The sequence below is a fragment of the Arachis hypogaea genome, chromosome 12 (genome assembly GCF_003086295.3).
Source record: "Arachis hypogaea cultivar Tifrunner chromosome 12, arahy.Tifrunner.gnm2.J5K5, whole genome shotgun sequence".
Lineage (NCBI taxonomy): Eukaryota > Viridiplantae > Streptophyta > Magnoliopsida > Fabales > Fabaceae > Arachis > Arachis hypogaea.
In genome coordinates, this window is record NC_092047.1 from 41,493,734 (window position 1) to 41,514,302 (window position 20,569).

At 39.5% G+C, this 20,569-nt stretch overlaps 1 non-coding gene across 1 annotated transcript; it reads right to left on the reverse strand.

Annotated features, from left to right (window-relative positions):
- Positions 1-10,548: 10,548 nt before the first annotated feature.
- On the reverse strand, positions 10,549-10,652 carry LOC112731131 (small nucleolar RNA R71). Its single transcript, XR_003166922.1, has one exon. It is a non-coding gene; the product is annotated as a small nucleolar RNA R71 (small nucleolar RNA).
- Between the last annotated feature and the right edge of the window lie 9,917 nt (positions 10,653-20,569).

Here is a 20,569-nt window from a genome sequence, read left to right on the forward strand (position 1 = left end):
CGCTTAGACCAGGATTTGATTCCCTTAAGCCCTTCTATCCACTGATGCTCAAAGCCTTGGATCCTTTTTACTACCCTTGCCTTTTGGTTTTAAGGGCTATTGGCTTTTTCTGCTTGCTTTTTTTTTTGCAAGCTTTGTATTCACTGCTTTTTCTTGCTTCAAGAATCATTTTTATGATTTTTCAGATTATCAATAACATGTCTCATGTTCATTATTCTTTCAAGAGCCAACATATTTAACATTCAAGAACATCAAATTCCAAAGACATATGCTCTGTTCAGGCATTCATTCAGAAGGCAGAAAGCATTGTCACCACATGTAAACAATTAGAATTTGTTTTATTAAAAATTCGAAAAATATTGCCTCCTTATTCTAAAGAAAATCTTCTATTTTATTCATGTTTAATGATGATGAGAAAAATAAATTATAGCTTAATTGGAGATAAAATAACTACTAATTACCACTATAACTTGTAAGGTAAAACTAAAATAAGAACAATTATCACAGAGTTAAGGTTAAGATTAGAGCTCAACAACCTTGAGTTTGGGATGTGGATGTTCCTCTAGTCTGTGGAGTGCTTGGTCCTTCAAGAGATAACTTCTGACGCTTCAGTTCCTTTAACTCACGCCCTTGCTCTTCTTATTCCCTGAGCAGTTTGCAGAGCATACTATTTTGATTTTGCTGTTCTTCCTTTATTTGGTCCATAGATTCTTGCAACTTGGTGACAAATGCTTCAAGCTGTTCCCAATATTCAAATTGAAGGACTTTCGGGAGGAATTCTTGCGCCCTCCTCTTAATGGGGTCATCCTGCATTTGTTGTTTTTCCATTGTGGTTTTAGTGATTGGTTGCTCCACTGAGATGTACTCCGTTATTCCCATCCTTACTCCAGCATCTTTGCAGAGCATAGAGATTAGGCTTGGATAAGCCAACCTGGCATCTTTGGAGTTCTTGTTTGCAAGTATGTAAAATTCATATGGAATCAATTGATGAACTTCCACTTCTTTTCCCAACATAATACAATGGATCATCACTGCTCTTTTGACGGTGACTTCAGAACGGTTGCTAGTGGGCAATATAGAACGCCCAATGAAGTCCAGCCATCCTCTGGCGACTGGTTTGAGATCTTCTCTCTTGAGTTGATTTGGGACACCCTTGCTGCTGGTGGTCCACCTGGCTCCAGGGATGCATATATCCTCTAGAATCTTATCTAGGCCCTTATTTGTTCTCATCATTCTCCTATTGAAGGAGTCTGGGTCATCTTTTAGCTGAGGTAGCTTAAAGATCTCCCTGATTTTGTCAGGTTAGATGTGAACAATCTTTCCTCTGACCATAGTCCGATAGTCATAGAGGGCAGTTCCAGATATTCTCTGCCTGTCTGTTTGCCATAGATTAGCGTAGAACTCCTGAACCATATTCCTTCCCACTTTTGTTTCAGGATTAGCTAGGACTTCCCAGTTCCTATTTCAAATCTGCTCTTGGATCTCTGGATATTCATCTTCCTTCAGATCGAACTTGACTTTCGGAATCACTGATCTTAGACCCATTATTTTGTAGTAATGGTCTGAATATTCTTTGGTTAAGAACATCCCTTGATTCCAAAGTGGTTTTGGAATACTCTCTTTCTTACCTCTTGGAGTGGTTTGTTTTCCTTTAGGAGCCATGATCTTAGTGGGTATAATTTAGTGATCACGGATAAACACACCAAACTTAGAGGTTTGCTTGTCCTCAAGCAAAAGAAAAGAAAGGAGAGGGATAGAAGGAGAGCTAGTGTCGAATGGTGGATGAGAGGAGGGAGGCCGAATGTGGATTTAAAAGGGAGGGGGTGGGTTTTCGAAATTTTTTTTTTTAAAAAAAAAGATAAGATAGAAGATATAATTTATAAAAAAAATAAGTATGATATGAAAAGATGTGATTTAAAATTGAAAAGATATGAAAGATACTTGAAAAAGATAAATTTGGATTTTGAAAAAGATAATGTGGAGATTTGAAAATGATATTGATGAGTTGAAAGGATTCTAGAAGGAAAAGAGATAGATTTGTTTTGGAAATTTTGAAAAAGAGTTGGATTGGATTGAAAAAGAATTTGTGTTTATGGATTAAGATACATTTGATATTTTTAAAGTAGGGTTTTTAGAAATTAGGGATTTTAGAAATCAGGGTTTGTAACATGTTTACGCAAGAAATCATGAATTGAAACATGAAAATTAAAATTAAAATGAAAAATATGAAGTAAAAACGAATTTACCTCCTCCCCACCATCCTGGCGTTAAACGCCCAAACGCTGCATGTTTTAGGCGTTTAATGCCCAATTGCTGCTTCTCCTGGGCGTTCAACGCCCAGCTGTTGCTTCTTTCTGGCGTTGAACGCCAGGAACTCCTTTGTCACTGGGCGTTTTTCTGAACGCCCAGGACGCTGTAAATCTGGCGTTAAACGCCCAGAAGGAGCTTCTTTCTGGCGTTCAACGCCCAGAAGATGCTTCTTTCTGGCGTTTAACGCCCAGATAGCTATCCTTACTGGCGTTCAACGCCCAGTGGATGCTTCTTTTGGGTGTTGAACGCCCAAAACAGACTTCTACTGGCGTTTTCTTGCCAGTGAGCTCTCTTTCTCTGTTTTGTGTGCTGAATCCTTCTGTAACCCTGTGAACTTATACAATTGACTCTTTACCTTAGTAGCAATGAACTTTATATAAACAAATAAAATCAAGAATAGGGCAAAATAACAGAAAAAGTCTTCCCAATGGCTGGGTTGCCTCCCAGCAAGCGCTTCTTTATTGTCTTTAGCTGGACCTTGCTGAGCTTTTAATCTAGCTTCAGCCTTGAGCACTCTTGCTCAACATTGCCTTCAAGATAGTGCTTGATTCTCTATCCATTAACAATGAACTTCTTATCAGAATCAATGTCTTGAAGCTCCACATAACCATATGGTGATACACTTGTAATCATATATGGTCCCCTCCACCGGTATTTCAGTTTCCATGGGAATAGCCTGAGCCTAGAGTTAAACAACAGAACCTTTTGTCCTGGTTCAAAGATTCTAGATGACAGCTTTCTGTCATGCCACCTTTTAGATTTCTCTTTATAAAGCTTGGCATTTTCGAAAGCAGTGAATCTGAATTCCTCTAGCGCATTCAGCTGGAGCAATCTTTTTTCTCCAGCTAATTTGGCATCAAAGTTTAGGAATCTGGTTGCCCAATAGGCTTTATGTTCCAGTTCCACGGGCAGGTAACAAGCCTTACCATACACAAGTTGGTACAGAGAGGTCCCTATAGGAGTCTTGAATGCTGTTCTATAAGCCCACAGAGCAACATCCAAGCTTCGTGCCCAATCCTTTCTACGGGTACTTACAGTCCGTTCCAGGATTCTTTTCAGTTCTCTGTTAGAAACTTTAGCTTGCCCATTTGTCTATAGATGATATGGAGTCGCCACCTTGTGGCGAATCCCATACCGGACCATGGCAGAGTAAAGTTGTTTGTTGCAGAAGTGAGTGCCCTCATCACTGATTAGTACCCTAGGGACGCCAAACCTGCTGAATATATGTTTCTGGAGGAACTTCAGCACTGTTTTAGTATCATTGGTGGGTGTGGCAATGGCCCCAACCCATTTTGATACATAGTCAACTGCCACCAGAATATAAGTGTTTGAGTATGATGGTGGGAAAGGCCCCATGAAATCAATTTTCCATACATCAAACAACTCAATCTCCAAGATTTCTTGTTGAGGCATGGCGTAACTATGAGGCAAATTACCAGCTCTCTGGCAATTGTCACAGTTACGTACAAACTCTCGGGAATCTCTGTAGAGTGTAGGCCAGTAGAAACCACATTGGAGGACCTTGGTGGCTGTTCGCTCACCTCCGAAATGACCTCCATATTGTGACCCATGGCAATGCCATAAGATGCTCTGTACTTCTTCTCTAGGCACACACCTACGGATTATTCCGTCTGCACATCTCTTAAAGAGATAGGGTTCATCCCACAAGTAGTTCTTTGCATCAGAAATTAATTTTTTCTTTTGTTGCCTGCTGTACGCCTTGGGTATGAACCTTGCAGCTTTATAGTTTGCAATGTCTGCAAACCATGGTGTTTCCTGAATGGCGAACAAATGCTCATCCGGAAAGGTTTCAGAGATCTCAATAGAGGGAGAGGGCGCCCCTTCTACTGGCTCTATTCGGGACAGATGATCAGCCACTTGGTTTTCTGTCCCTTTTCTGTCTCTTATTTCTATATCAAACTCTTGCAGAAGCAATACCCATCTTATAAGCCTGGGTTTTGAATCCTGCTTTGTAAGTAGATATTTAAGAGCAGCATGGTCAGTGTACACAATCACTTTTGATCCTACTAAGTATGATCTAAATTTGTCAATGGCATAGACCACTGCAAGCAATTCCTTTTCTGTGGTTGTGTAATTTTTCTGGGCATCATTTAAAACACGGCTAGCATAACAAATGACATGCAGAAGCTTGTTATACCTCTGTCCCAGTACTGCACCAATGGCATGGTCACTGGAATCACACATTAGTTCAAATGATAATGTCCAGTTTGGTGCAGAAATAACTGGTGTTGTGACCAGCTTAGCTTTCAGAGTTTCAAATGCCTACAGACACTCTGTGTCAAACACAAATGGCGTGTCAGCAGCTAGCAGATTGCTCAGAGGTTTTGCAATTTTTGAAAAATCCTTTATAAACCTCCTATAGAATCCTGCATGCCCCAGAAAGCTTCTGATTGCCTTAACATTGGCAGGTGGTGGTAATTTTTCAATTACCTCTATTTTAGCTTGATCCACCTCTATTCCCTTGTTTGAAATTTTATGCCCAAGGACAATCCCTTCAGTCACCATAAAGTGACATTTTTCCCAGTTTAAAACCAGGTTGGTCTCTTGGCATCTTTTCAAAACCAGTGTCAGGTGATCAAGACAGGAGCTGAATGAGTCTCCATATACTGAGAAGTCATCCATGAAGACTTCCAGAAAATTTTCCACCATATCAGAGAAAATAGAGAGCATACATCTCTGAAAGGTTGCAGGTGCATTACACAGCCCAAATGGCATCCTTCTGTAAGTAAATACTCCAGATGGACATGTGAATGCTGTTTTCTCTTGATCCTGGGGGTCTACTGTAATTTGGTTGTAGCCTGAATAGCCGTCCAAAAAGCAGTAATAATCATGACCTGCTAGTCTCTCTAGCATCTGGTCTATGAATGGTAAAGGAAAATGATCCTTCCTGGTGGCTGTATTGAGCCTTCTGTAGTCAATACACATGCGCCACCCTGTAACTGTTTTTGTAGGAACCAGTTCATTTTTTTCATTATGAACCACTGTCATGCCTCCCTTTTTGGGGACAACTTGAACAGGGCTCACCCAGGGGCTATCAGAAATAGGATAAATAATCCCAGCCTCCAGTAATTTGGTGACCTCTTTCTGCACCACTTCCTTCATTGCAGGATTTAGCCACCTCTGTGGTTGAACCACTGGCTTAGCATTGTCCTCCAATAAGATCTTGTGCATGCATCTAGCTGGGATTATGCCCTTAAGGTCACTTATGGACCACCCAAGAGCTGTCTTGTGTATCCTTAGCACTTGAATTAGAGCTTCCTCTTCCTGTGGATTTAAAGCAGAGCTTATGATCACTGGAAAAGTATCACCTTCTCCCAGAAATGCATATTTCAGGGATGGTCGTAATGGTTTGAGCTCGGGTTTATGAGGTTTTTCCTCTTCCTGAGGAAATTTCAGAGGCTCTTTCAATTCCTCTGAATCCTCAAGATCAGGCTGAACATCTTTAAAGATATCTTCCAACTCTGATTCGAGACTCTCAACCATGTTGATCTCCTCTACCAAAGAGTCAATAAGATCAACTTTCATGCAGTCTTTTGGTGTGTCTGGATGCTGCATGGTATTGACAGCATTCAACTTAAACTCATCCTCATTGACTCTCAGGGTGACTTCCCCCTTTTGGACATCAATGAGAGTTCATCCAGTTGCTAGGAAAGGTCTTCCTAGAATGAGAGTAGCACTCTTGTGCTCCTCCATTTCCAGCACTACAAAGTCAGTGGGAAAGGCGAATGGCCCAACCCTGACAATCATGTCCTCAATCACACTTGATGGGTATTTAATGGAGCCATCAGCAAGTTGGAGACATATCCGGGTTGGTTTAACTTCTTCAGTTAAACCAAGCTTTCTGATAGTGGATGCAGGTATTAGGTTGATGCTTGCCCCAAGATCACATAAGGCTATCTTGGTGCAATTATCCTCTAATATGCATGGTATCAGAAAGCTTCCGGGATCTTTAAACTTTTCTAGAAAGCTTTTCAGAATGACTGCACTGCATTCTTCAGTGAGAAGAACTCTTTCAGTTTCTCTCCAATCCTTCTTATGACTCAAGATCTCTTTCATGAACTTGGCATAAGAAGGTATTTGCTCAAGTGCCTCTGCAAACGGAATCTTTATTTCAAGAGTCTTGAGATAATCTGCAAAGTGAGCAAATTGCTTATCCTGCTCCTCTTGGCGGAGTTTTTGAAGATAAGGTATCTTGGCTTTATATTCCTCAACCTTAGTTGCTGCAGGTTTATTTCCTACAGAGGTGGTTGGAGAAGCCTTTTTAGAGGGGTTGTTATCAGCACTTGTGTGTGTCTGATCCCTCACTGGCATTTGAATGCCAGGGTCAGAAGCTGGAGTGGCATTGGACGCCAACTCCTCACCTGTTCCTGGCATCTGAACGCCAGAACTGTGCTTCTTTTGGGCGTTCAACGCCAATTCCTTGCTTGTTTCTGGCGTTGAACGCCAGGACTGAGCATGGTTTGGGCGTTCAATGCCAGCTTTCCACCCAATTTCTGGCGTTTGATTGCCAGAATTATTCCTCTCCGGGCTCTTACTGTCCTCAGATGGATTTTGGGTGGTTTGCTCATTTCTTGGCTTCCTGCTACCTTGAGGTGGGGCATCTAATGTTTTCCCACTTCTCAATTGAACTGCTTGGCACTCTTCTGTTATTTGTTTTGACAGCTGCTGTTTTGTTTGCTTTAATTGTACTTCTATATTTATATTAGCCATTCTTGTCTCTTGTAGTCTCTCCTTGAATTCGGCTAACTGTTTTGTTAGAAATCCAATTGCTGATTGAATTCAGTAGCTTGTTGATGCCAAAGCATCTTAGGCTAGTTTCACTAGCATTTTTCTGTTAGTTTTAGTTGTTTTATGCATTTTCTTGAGCTTAAAGTAACCAAGAATGGTTAAATGAATAACAAAGCAATGAACCATCCAAACAGTATGATTTTGATGCAAATTCCATGAGTTTTTAGTTATATTACTTGAATGCTATGAATGGAAGATTTCTCATGAAATTTTGCAAGACTTTGATGCAATTGTTTGGATGATTTCAGGGAAGAAGAGGCTAAGCAAGGAAGCAACAAAATCAATAAAGGAAGCTTGAATATCACATGTGGAGTTTAAGTTCCAGTTTAAGCCTAAACTGGAGCTTAAACGCCAGAATCATGAAGGCTAAGAAATGCTGGAATTGAAGTTTAACCTCCAGTTTAACCTTAAACTGGAGGTTAAACGCCAGAATGAAAGTCTCACCAAAGAAGCATTTCCACGTTTAACCTCCAGTTTAACCTTAAACTGGAGGTTAAACGCCAGAAGTGAGAAGGATACCAAGGGGGGGCAGTTCCACGTTTAACCTCCAGTTTAACCTTAAACTGGAGGTTAAACGCCAGAAAGGGGAAAAGCACCAGGGAGCCATTTCCACGTTTAAGCTCCAGTTTGACCTTAAACTGGAGCTTAAACGTGTTCGACCAAGTTTCTCCTCCAGGGTTGCTTTCTCCATTTCCACGTTTAAGCTCCAGTTTAACCTTAAACTGGAGCTTAAACGTGTTCGACACCTCCAGGGCTACCTTTCTAAGCTTCCACGTTTAAGCTCCAGTTTAACCTTAAACTGGAGCTTAAACGTGTTCGACCTCCAGGATGGCTTTCTCAGCTTCCACGTTTAAGCTCCAGTTTAACCTTAAACTGGAGCTTAAACGTGTTCGACACCTCCAGGGCTACCTTTCTAAGCTTCCACGTTTAAGCTCCAGTTTAACCTTAAACTGGAGCTTAAACGTGTTCGACCTCCAGGATGGCTTTCTCAGCTTCCACGTTTAAGCTCCAGTTTAACCTTAAACTGGAGCTTAAACGTGTTCGACCTCCAGGGTTGCCTTTTCTACCTCCACGTTTAAGCTTCAGTTTAACCTTAAACTGAAGCTTAAACGTGTTCGACTAAGTTACCCTCCAGGGCTGCCTTCTTCCATTTTCACGTTTAAGCTTCAGTTTAACCTTAAACTGAAGCTTAAATGTGCTACCACAAAAGACATCACTGGAAGTGTCTGGCGTTTAAGCTGCAGTTTAAGCTTAAACTGCAACTTAAACGCCACTCTTGGAAAAGGTTTCTGGGCCAAAAATATTGCGGTTTAAGTTAGTATTTGAGCACAAACATTAACTTAAACTTACTCTGGTATGAAACCCAATTGAATATCATGGTTTATGGGATTGGGCCTGAAGGATTGATGAGTCTGAAATTTCAATTTATTGAGTCATGTGTCATTATTTGATTATCACTAAGTTGGCTCAATGAATGTTACAGAATTTGGATCAACAGCCTCATCAAGATTATGGATCATAAACCCAAGGCAAAAGGAAAGCAGGGAGAGGCCTCAAAGCCCAAGAAACACAACAGAAGCTCAATATAGAAAGTGTATAAATAGGATAGAATTTAAGTTAGGAAGGAACTTTTAACTTTTCATTTTAGCTAGTTTTCATATCTTTGTAATTGAATTCAGAGCTATGACTCACTAAACCCCCTTTCATTGGGTTAGGGAGCTCTATTGTAATTCAATGAATCAATAATAGTTTTATCTTCTTCTTCAATCTTTTCTCTTGAATTTTGTTAGAAAGCTTCTCGATCTAATTCCATTGGGTAGTTGTCTTGGGAAAGAAACTACCCATAATTGGAATCCTTCGGAACCTTGGGAAAGGAATGGAGGATTCATGCTAGAGAAGCTTTCTCACAGTGAATTGGATTGGGGTTTGGATGGATATTGTGACATGTAATCCTACCAAATTGTGGTTCATGAAACTGTGTGGTATAATCAGTGATCGAGCATCATCTCTTCTTATGAACATTTAAACCAAGGGATTGGGAATTTGTTTGTTTTTAGAGAGAATTGGTGAGCCAAGGGATTGGGATCCAATCATATAAGATTGCCAAGCAAAATTCAATGAACGCATTGGTTGAGGAAGAGATAAACATGTTTTGATTCGGAGATCTCAATATCTCCTATAACCCAATGAATTCCCCATTTCTGATTTCCACTTTCTCTTTACATTCTGCAACTCAATTCATGCAATCACCCCCATTCCCTTTTAATTTCAGCAATTTACATTCTGCTCTTTAATTCATGCAATTTAAGATTCCGCCATTTCAATTTCTTGTCATTTACTTTTCCCGCCAATTTTACATTCCGCAATTCTCATCTAAATCTTGATTCCGCTCAACTAGAACACACTTCTAATCTGAATTGCTCACTCAACCAATCCTTGTGGGATTCGACCTCACTCTATTGTGAGTTTTTACTTGACGATAACCGGTGCACTTGCCGGAAGGAATTTTGCCGATCGTGCAATTTCCTAAATCGTAGCATAACAAGTTTATGCGCATCAAGTTTATGGCGCCGTTGCCGGGGATTGGTTTTCGATTGACAATTCTCCAATTGGAAGTTAACTAGATTGAGCATTTTTTTTTTGTTTTGATTAATTCAGTACAAGTTACTTGTTGAATTTTAATTTCCGCACTCTGTTACATGCTTTCTTTCTTTATGCCTTTAAATTTAAGCAACTAACTCACTGACTCACTAACTGTTTGAATTAATTCCTCAATTGCTCTAACCATACTCTTCCATTAACCAAGAGTATTTCACTTGTTTGTTGCCTGTGCTGTGTTCTTGTATGACAGGTAGGAGAGGAGAGACATCAACTCCTCCATATACCGAACCAGAGAGGACCCTTCATAGACTTAGAAGGGAAGCAAGAGGGAAGAGAGTACTGGGAGAAGAAGAATCTGAAGGAGAATCTGAGGACAATTTTGAAGAAGCTCTAGATCTAAACATGGATAGAGAAGTTCACAACCATGAGAGAGCTGATGGAAACAATGCCATTCCTGAGAGGAGGGTTCTTAGTTCATACATAAACCCAACCTCTGGGAATTGTGGTAGCAGCATTCAGAAACCACCCATTCAGGCCAACAATTTTGAACTCAAACCACAGCTAATATCACTTGTGGAGAATCATTGTTCATTTGGTGGGAGTGCTAATGAAGATCCCAACCAACATCTCACAAAATTCCTGAGAATTTGTGACACTGTGAAGTCCAATGGAGTCCAGGAAGATGCCTATAAACTGCTTTTGTTCCCATTTTCACTTAGGGACAAGGCAGCTAAGTGGCTGGAATCATTCCCAAGGGGGAGTCTAACAACATGGGATGAGGTGGAAAGCAAGTTTCTGGCACGTTTCTACCCCCCACAAAAGGTCAATAGGCTTCGATCTGAGGTTCAGACTTTTAGACAACAAGATGGTGAAACTCTCTACGAGGCATGGGAGAGATTCAAGGATTTGACAAGGAAATGCCCACCAGACATGTTCCATGATTGGGTGCAATTGCATATTTTCTATGATGGACTCTCTTATGAATCAAGGAAGGCTGTAGACCATTCATCAGGAAGTTCATTGAACAGGAAAAAGACTGTGGAAGAAGCCATTGAAGTGATTGAGACAGTGGCTGAGAATGAGTACTACTATGCATCAGAGAGGCACAACACTAAGGGAGTCATGGAGCTGAACCATGTTGATACAATTCTAGCCCAAAACAAGGTGTTTGCCAAGCAACTAGCAGAGCTTACCAGGCAATTAGAAACAAAGCAAGTGGCTGCAATACACACACAAGATCAAGAGGAAGTAAGCATTGAAGGAGGTGATTGGGAAGAGGCCAACTATGGGGGAACCAACAAACCCAACCACAAAACCACAAATCTTACAACCACAACCAACATAACAATTCCACATACCAAAACTCCAACCAAAGATCATACCAAGCCACACAAAACACTTACTCCCAACCATCATATCATGGCCAAAATAATCAACCTACCCAACCTAATCCGAACCAACAATTTCAAGATCAATTAAACCGGATAGAAGGAATGATGGCAACCATGAGTCAAGACATAACCGAATTGAAAAGCTTCAGGGATGATGTGAGAGCTACCTTAAGAAACCATGGTGAAAAACTCAAGAGGATGGAGTCTCAAGTAGGAGAGCTATCTCAACAGGCCCCCAAATCAACTGCAGTGTTCCCTAGTGACACAGAAAAGAATCCTAAAGGGGAACAAAAGAGAGTGAGATGGGAAGAATGCAAGGCCATCACCATATTGAAGGAAGTTTCAGAAGAAGAAGGAATCAGGCCCTCAGAGCAGGAGCCAGAAATCTTGAAGGAAGGTGTGGAAGAAGTTAAGCAGGAAAGTGGAACTGAGCAAGCCAAGGAACTGCAAAAAAGCATGCTGGAAATATACCAACCAAAAGCACCATTTCCTCAGAGGTTAGGAGGAGGTGAAAAAGGGAAAACCTATTCAAGGTTTTTAGAGACATTTAAGTCTCTCCATATCAATATTCCCTTTCTTGAGATTCTCCAGCAGATGCCTACACATATCAAGTATTTAAAGGAATTGCTGAGCAAGAAAAGAGTTTTAAAGGGAGGACAAACTGTAATAATGAACAAAGAATGCAGTGCCCTCATCAAGAAGGATATAATCTCTAAGAAAACAGACCCAGGAAGTTTTCATATCCCCTGCATCATAGGGGAAACAAAAATTGACAGAGGATTCTGTGATCTAGGAGCTAGCATAAATGTGATGCCTCTGACTCTTATGAAGAGGCTACAACTGAATGAGGTGAGATCCACTGATGTAATCATACAACTGGCTGACAAAACTCAGAAGCAAGCTGAGGGGGTAGTTGAGAATGTGCTGGTGAAAGTGGGAAACTATTTCTTTCCCACAGACTTTGTCATTTTGGACATGGAAGAAAACTACCTACACCCCATCATTCTGGGGAGGCCATTTCTAGCCACTGCTAGAGCACTCATAGATGTAGAACAAGGAGAGCTAATTTTGAGAATACATGATGAACAGCTCATTTTCAATGTTTTCAAACCTGCATCTGAGCCTGAACCAGAACATGAAAAGCCTAAGGATGAGAGTAGCCATCTGTGTTTGGAGGAAAGCAATCCGGCAGCTGAAACTCTGAAACAGTCCTTGGACAGCAAACAAGAATTGCAAGAGTTAAAGCCACAAGAATCAATAGAAACAGATCAGAAGGATCCTCCCAGCATAAAGGTCAATGAAGAAAGCTTCAAGAGAAAGGGAAGAATTGTAAAGAAATTGCCAAGAGGGTGGAGAAACAAGAAAATTCCCACTGAAGGTTTCTCTCCGGGAGATGAAGTGATATCAAGTCATTATCTGCCAATCCCACCTGGCCTCAAAACCATTCCTTCCCAGCTCCCTCAAGCGTTCACAATCAGGAAGGTTCTTTCTATGGAACATTTAGAAGTCATGAAGGAATCAAATGGGGACGTTTTCATAGTAAGAGGAGAAGACATCAAGCACTACAATCAACTCTAACAAAGGACAACCGTCAAGCTAGTGACGTTAAAGAAGCATTTCATGGGAGGCAACCCATGTTTTAGTATCCTTACTCTTTAGTGCTTTGCTTTACATCTAATAAAGCATGGTTTCTTATGCATGAACTTGAATCCTCAGGACAACTATTGATAAAGTGCACTAAACTTTGCATGTAAATTACAATTGGTCTCTAAGTTTGGTGTGCCTGAAGGCACTCCCAAATCTTACTCAAATTGGATTCCATCTTTCATTTAAGGTGCACGACCAAACATTAAGTTGGTGTTCCTTTTGAACACAGTTTATGAAAAGCAAGAAGTTCCTCTGGATTTAGAAATTCATGACAAGTATACCATTTGCATGTTTTAATACTTTGATTTCAATTACTTAGGGTAGTAAATTTGTTTAGCATCAAAGAGCCAAAGTGACTATGATTTATTAGAATTATGCACATTCATTAAGGACAACCAATATGGATTTCATGTCATCAGGAGACTTTACCAAACACTAAGTTTGGTGTCCAGTAATAAGTGTGCATACATACAAAAGTCACGGCTATAAGCTCATGAAGTCAATCATTGATTTACATGTGCAAGTACTATTCATCATTCACATGGACCGAAAAATGATAGCAAACTTGTTTGTTTGTGCAGGTACAAAAGAAAAGACAAAAATGGAGGAAAAAGACAAAGGGAGGTACGGTGCTTGGTCAAAAAGAAAGTTCACAAGTCTTTGAAACTAACACATGGGAAAAGGAAGTTCTACAAGAAAAGAAAGCTACATGTACAACCTAATGCACCCAGAATACTTCCAAGAAAATGAAAAGCAATTCGTCCTTCTCCCTGATTCATATATTTACCATCAAGCCACCCTTCACAAACCACCCTAGCCGTCCATTTTTCACTTACGGGCACTATAAAGAACCACTTGAGGAACGAGTTCCACACCACCAATTCTCCTTCATGCACATTTTCCTTCATCATAGCATAACTATCTCTTGCCGAAAACAACCTCACCACACTTCCAACAACACTTCTTGCTTCACCTTGTCAACTTTAGCTTGTAACTTACCAAAACCAAAGAACCAATGGCAGCCTCATCTAGCCACAAAAGAAGAAAAGACAAGCAACCAATGGAGGAGAACAGGGAATTCGATGCAAGGAGATACAAATCAGTTTTTCATGAGATTCAAGCCGAATGGATGAGACCTAAAAGGGTACTAGCTGAGGTTCCCTTTGACCTTGAAAAGGATGAGTTCCCAGGTGTTTGGGAAAAGATCAAAAAGAGGAAGTGGGAGCTCCTGACTAAGCCAATCACTAAAATCAACATCAACTTGGTGAAGGAGTTCTATGCAAATGCAGTGAGGGAAGACTCAACCAAGAAACCCACATACAAAAGCTATGTGAGAGGGGTGGAAGTTGACTTCAGTCCCAAAGCAATCATGAAAACTCTTGGCATGAAAAACATACATTTCAGCCAAGCAGGTTATGAAGAAAGGATGATAGGAGAACCTGACTATACAACTATTGCTGAAGACCTTTGTGCCATCAGAGCTGAATGGGTGAGAAAAACAAGAGGGGCTCCAAGAGTCTTGAGAAGGGGAGACCTAACACCGGAAGCTAAAGGGTGGTATGCAATAGTTAGGAGATCCATCCTACCCACTGCAAATTCTTCAGAAATAGTCCCTAAAAGAGCCATCTTGCTACATTGCATTATGGTGGGAGGAGAAATCAAAGTTCATAAACTCATTGCTGAACAGATACAAGAGTTTAGTGAGAAAAGTGACCCTGAATCCTGGCTCCACTTCCCTAGCACCATCATTAGACTATGCATCGATGCCCAAGTACCACTTGAAGATGAAAGACCTAATTGGCTATATCCGGGATTGGCCATAACTGCGTACAGAATGACTCTTGGCCCAACTGCTCCAAGACATACAAAAAGAAGAAATGAAGAAGGGCAACAAGCGGAAGAAGAGCAAGAAGCGGAACAAGAAGGACAGGAAGGAGAAGACAGAGAAGAAGAGCAAGAAGAGCAAGCAATTCCAGAAAGAAGACAACGAACTCCTAGAGACCCCATGGATATGAGCAGAATGCAGGAAATCATGGAAGGAATGTCTCAACAACACATGAGGTCTCAGGAGAGACAAGAGGACTTTCACCTAAAAATGATGGATATGCAAAGGAACTTTGAATCAAGATTCTTGGATCTGCAAAGGGAACAGAATTTACACTTACAGGAATCCTTCAGCCACATATGCCAACACCAAGATGCCAATGTCTTGGCAATCAAGGAAGCCACCACTTTACAGAATGCAAGATACTCAGTCCAAGCTGATTACAACATCAGTTCGCAAATCAAGCTTAACTACATAGGAGAACATTTACACAAGATGGACCCAGCATTCCCAGCTTTTGATGAGTACTTCAAAGGGAGGAAAGAAGGAGAAATAAACAAGGCAATGATCCTTGAAAAAGGAGTGGAAGAAACAATGAAAAAGGCTGGATTCTGGAAAAAGCTCATAAGAAAAGACAAAGGAAGTTCAAGTGGTCAAAAAGGGGTAGGAAGCAAGAAGAAGCAGGATCCCAAGAATCAAGAAGAACCAAGCAATAAATGAGAGGTGGTCTCTCTCCTTAATAATCAAATGATAATTGGTGAATTGTCTTTATGAGCTTTCTTTCATTATGAGTCATTTAAGTTTTAATGTGAAGTTTTTAGTATATTTGTCTGTTTATTGCTTTGAATAAAGTGAATACCTAGATGTTTGGATATAACTCCACCTTCTTAAACAAATGCTTGCCATGCTTGTTCTGTTTCCAAAAATAAAAGAAAAGTTGAACAAAAGTAACTTGGCTAAATTAGTGACAAATCAAGTAGAATTAAGTGGTGGTATGCATGCTTGATTGTTTAGTCAGATCACTAGAAATAGAGTGTAGAATTATCATTTTTTGTGTAGAAATTGAAAACTGTCTATGGATCTTGATGAATAAATGTCTTTGGCCATGAAAAAGAAAGAAAAAGAAGAAGAAAAAGCCACTGAAAAAGGGCAACCAAAAAGTAAAAAAAAAAATTGAGAAAATAAGCTAGGCACCAATGGTTTGAACTTCTGAGACAAATGCCTGTGGTGTTTATGTATTAAGGATATGCTTGGATGAATAGGTTCTGAGGAGTGTTTCAACACTTGGTAACTTGGGTTAACTAACCCGGGATTATCAACCAAAAGTCCATTATCAAGAGCAACCTAAATACAAAACATTTAGTCACACAAAGAGGTGCTGGGCACCAATGTCTCAAGAAGAAATGTGAACTAAAATGCCTGGAGTGGATATGTGTAGTGCACTGATAAGAAAAAGAAAATGCCAAAGGCTTGTGCAACACATGACACTAAGCAAACAAGGAGCAAAGAAGCTCTAAGAAAAAGAAAAGAAAAACAAAGAAGAGAAGTGCCAAGGACATAAGAATAACAAGAGGCCATAGCAGTGTTTGATGGATGCAAGGAAAAAGTGATAATCTTACCTGATAAGAATGAAAAAGTGATACTGCAACTTTCTGCATAAAACCCTTCTGATGAACTTCAAATGCTTGCTAATATAGCCAATGTAATTGCTTTCTGTTTCATACTTTCTTCTCAAATAACTCAGGACTTGCTTAGGGACAAGCAAGTATTAAGTTTGGTGTTGTGATGCCAAGGCATCTTAGGCTAGTTTCACTAGCATTTTTCTGTTAGTTTTAGTTGTTTTATGCATTTTCTTGAGCTTAAAGTAACCAAGAATGGTTAAATGAATAACAAAGCAATGAACCATCCAAACAGTATGATTTTGATGTAAATTCCATGAGTTTTTAGTTATATTACTTGAATGCTATGAATGGAAGATTTCTCATGAAATTTTGCAAGACTTTGATGCAATTGTTTGGATGATTTCAGGGAAGAAGAGGCTAAGCAAGGAAGCAACAAAATCAATAAAGGAAGCTTGAATATCACATGTGGAGTTTAAGTTCCAGTTTAAGCCTAAACTGGAGCTTAAACGCCAGAATCATGAAGGCTAAGAAATGCTGGAATTGAAGTTTAACCTCCAGTTTAACCTTAAACTGGAGGTTAAACGCCAGAATGAAAGTCTCACCAAAGAAGCATTTCCACGTTTAACCTCCAGTTTAACCTTAAACTGGAGGTTAAACGCCAGAAGTGAGAAGGATACCAAGGGGGGGCAGTTCCACGTTTAACCTCCAGTTTAACCTTAAACTGGAGGTTAAACGCCAGAAAGGGGAAAAGCACCAGGGAGCCATTTCCACGTTTAAGCTCCAGTTTGACCTTAAACTGGAGCTTAAACGTGTTCGACCAAGTTTCTCCTCCAGGGTTGCTTTCTCCATTTCCACGTTTAAGCTCCAGTTTAACCTTAAACTGGAGCTTAAACGTGTTCGACACCTCCAGGGCTACCTTTCTAAGCTTCCACGTTTAAGCTCCAGTTTAACCTTAAACTGGAGCTTAAACGTGTTCGACCTCCAGGATGGCTTTCTCAGCTTCCACGTTTAAGCTCCAGTTTAACCTTAAACTGGAGCTTAAACGTGTTCGACACCTCCAGGGCTACCTTTCTAAGCTTCCACGTTTAAGCTCCAGTTTAACCTTAAACTGGAGCTTAAACGTGTTCGACCTCCAGGATGGCTTTCTCAGCTTCCACGTTTAAGCTCCAGTTTAACCTTAAACTGGAGCTTAAACGTGTTCGACCTCCAGGGTTGCCTTTTCTACCTCCACGTTTAAGCTTCAGTTTAACCTTAAACTGAAGCTTAAACGTGTTCGACTAAGTTACCCTCCAGGGCTGCCTTCTTCCATTTTCACGTTTAAGCTTCAGTTTAACCTTAAACTGAAGCTTAAACGTGCTACCACAAAAGACATCACTGGAAGTGTCTGGCGTTTAAGCTGCAGTTTAAGCTTAAACTGCAACTTAAACGCCACTCTTGGAAAAGGTTTCTGGGCCAAAAATATTGCGGTTTAAGTTAGTATTTGAGCACAAACATTAACTTAAACTTACTCTGGTATGAAACCCAATTGAATATCATGGTTTATGGGATTGGGCCTGAAGGATTGATGAGTCTGAAATTTCAATTTATTGAGTCATGTGTCATTATTTGATTATCACTAAGTTGGCTCAATGAATGTTACAGAATTTGGATCAACAGCCTCATCAAGATTATGGATCATAAACCCAAGGCAAAAGGAAAGCAGGGAGAGGCCTCAAAGCCCAAGAAACACAACAGAAGCTCAATATAGAAAGTGTATAAATAGGATAGAATTTAAGTTAGGAAGGAACTTTTAACTTTTCATTTTAGCTAGTTTTCATATCTTTGTAATTGAATTCAGAGCTATGACTCACTAAACCCCCTTTCATTGGGTTAGGGAGCTCTATTGTAATTCAATGAATCAATAATAGTTTTATCTTCTTCTTCAATCTTTTCTCTTGAATTTTGTTAGAAAGCTTCTCGATCTAATTCCATTGGGTAGTTGTCTTGGGAAAGAAACTACCCATAATTGGAATCCTTCGGAACCTTGGGAAAGGAATGGAGGATTCATGCTAGAGAAGCTTTCTCACAGTGAATTGGATTGGGGTTTGGATGGATATTGTGACATGTAATCCTACCAAATTGTGGTTCATGAAACTGTGCGGTATAATCAGTGATCGAGCATCATCTCTTCTTATGAACATTTAAACCAAGGGATTGGGAATTTGTTTGTTTTTAGAGAGAATTGGTGAGCCAAGGGATTGGGATCCAATCATATAAGATTGCCAAGCAAAATTCAATGAACGCATTGGTTGAGGAAGAGATAAACATGTTTTGATTCGGAGATCTCAATATCTCCTATAACCCAATGAATTCCCCATTTCTGATTTCCACTTTCTCTTTACATTCTGCAACTCAATTCATGCAATCACCCCCATTCCCTTTTAATTTCAGCAATTTACATTCTGCTCTTTAATTCATGCAATTTAAGATTCCGCCATTTCAATTTCTTGTCATTTACTTTTCCCGCCAATTTTACATTCCGCAATTCTCATCTAAATCTTGATTCCGCTCAACTAGAACACACTTCTAATCTGAATTGCTCACTCAACCAATCCTTGTGGGATTCGACCTCACTCTATTGTGAGTTTTTACTTGATGATAACCGGTGCACTTGCCGGAAGGAATTTTGCCGATCGTGCAATTTCCTAAATCGTAGCATAACAAGTTTATGTGCATCACTTGTTCTGCAGGGCTGAGTTCAGCAGTTACTGTTCTAGCCTCTTCTTTCATGGAAGGTTCACTGCTTAGGTACAGATGCTGATTTCTGGCAACTGTATTAATGAGCTCTTGAGCTTCTTCAATTGTCTTTCTCATGTGGATAGATCCACTAGCTGAGTAATCTAGAGAGATCTGAGCTCTTTCTGTAAGCCCATAATAGAAGATGTCTAGCTGAACCCACTCTGAAAACATTTCAGAGGGGCATTTTCTTAGCATCTCTCTGTATCTCTCCCAAGCATCATAAAGAGATTCATTATCTCCTTGTTTAAAGCCTTGGATGTCCAGCCTTAGCTGTGTCATCCGTTTTGGAGGAAAGTATTGATTCATGAATTTTTCTGACAGCTGTTTCCATGTCCTTATGCTAGCCTTAGGTTGGTTATTTAACCACCTCTTAGCTTGATCTTTTACAGCAAATGGAAACAGTAACAATCTGTAAACATCCTGATCTACTTCCTTATCATGTACTGTATCAGCAATTTGTAAAAATTGTGCCAGAAACTCTGTAGGTTCTTCCTGTGAAAGACCGGAATACTGGCAACTTTGCTGCACCATGATAATGAGCTGAGGATTCAACTCAAAGCTACTGACTCCGATGGAGGGTATACAGATACTACTCCCATATGAAGCAGTAGTGGGGTTAGCATATGACCCCAGAGTCCTTCTGGACTGTTCATTTCCACTTAGATCCATGATGGAGAAAGGGAGATGATGTGGCTTTATTTTATTTATTTTATTATATTTAAAAAAATTGGAAATAATAAAACTATAATAAAATAAAAAAATTGAAAGTATTTTTAAGAGGATTTTCGAAAAAAATAAAGAGAGAGAATAAGTGGTTAGGAGGTTTTGAAAAAGATATGATTTTTTTTAAAAAAACTTGACAACTAAGATATGATAAGATAAAATTTTTTTGAAATTGAAATCTGAATTTTTATGAAGAATTTCGAAATATTAGCTTAAAAATAGTTAGAAAAGATATTTTTTTTAATTTAATAAGGAAAGAGAAAAACAATAAAATAGCACAAGATTTAAAATTTTTAGATCTAATGTTCCTTGTTTTCGAAAATTTTGGAGGGAAAACACCAAGGAACACCAAACTTAAAAATTTTAAGATCAAGACACAAGGAAAACTTAAGAACACTTTGAAGAATCACAAGAACCACAAGAACATGAAGGTAGAACACCAAACTTAAAATTTTTAGCAAACCAAACTAAAATTTTCAAAAATTATAGAAAGATTAACAAGAAAACACCAAACTTAAAGTTTGGCACAAGATTTAATCAAAGAAAAATTATTTAAAAAAAAAGATTTTAACAAGAAGATACCCAATTACCAAGAACATAGACCAACGCTCTAGCCAATTGGGCAGTAAATGTAACACTTGTTTTGAAGAAGTATTTTTAATAACTAAAAAAAACTCAATTATTAGTTAAAAAAAATTTCGAAAGATTTAAAAAAAAGAAAAAATAAGGATTTAAAAAAAATAATTTCAACCAAAAACAATAATAGAAGACTCTAAACCAAAAAGAAAAAATTTTCCTAATCTAAGCAACAAAATAAACCGTCAGTTGTCTAAATTCGAACAATCCCCAGCAACGGCGCCAAA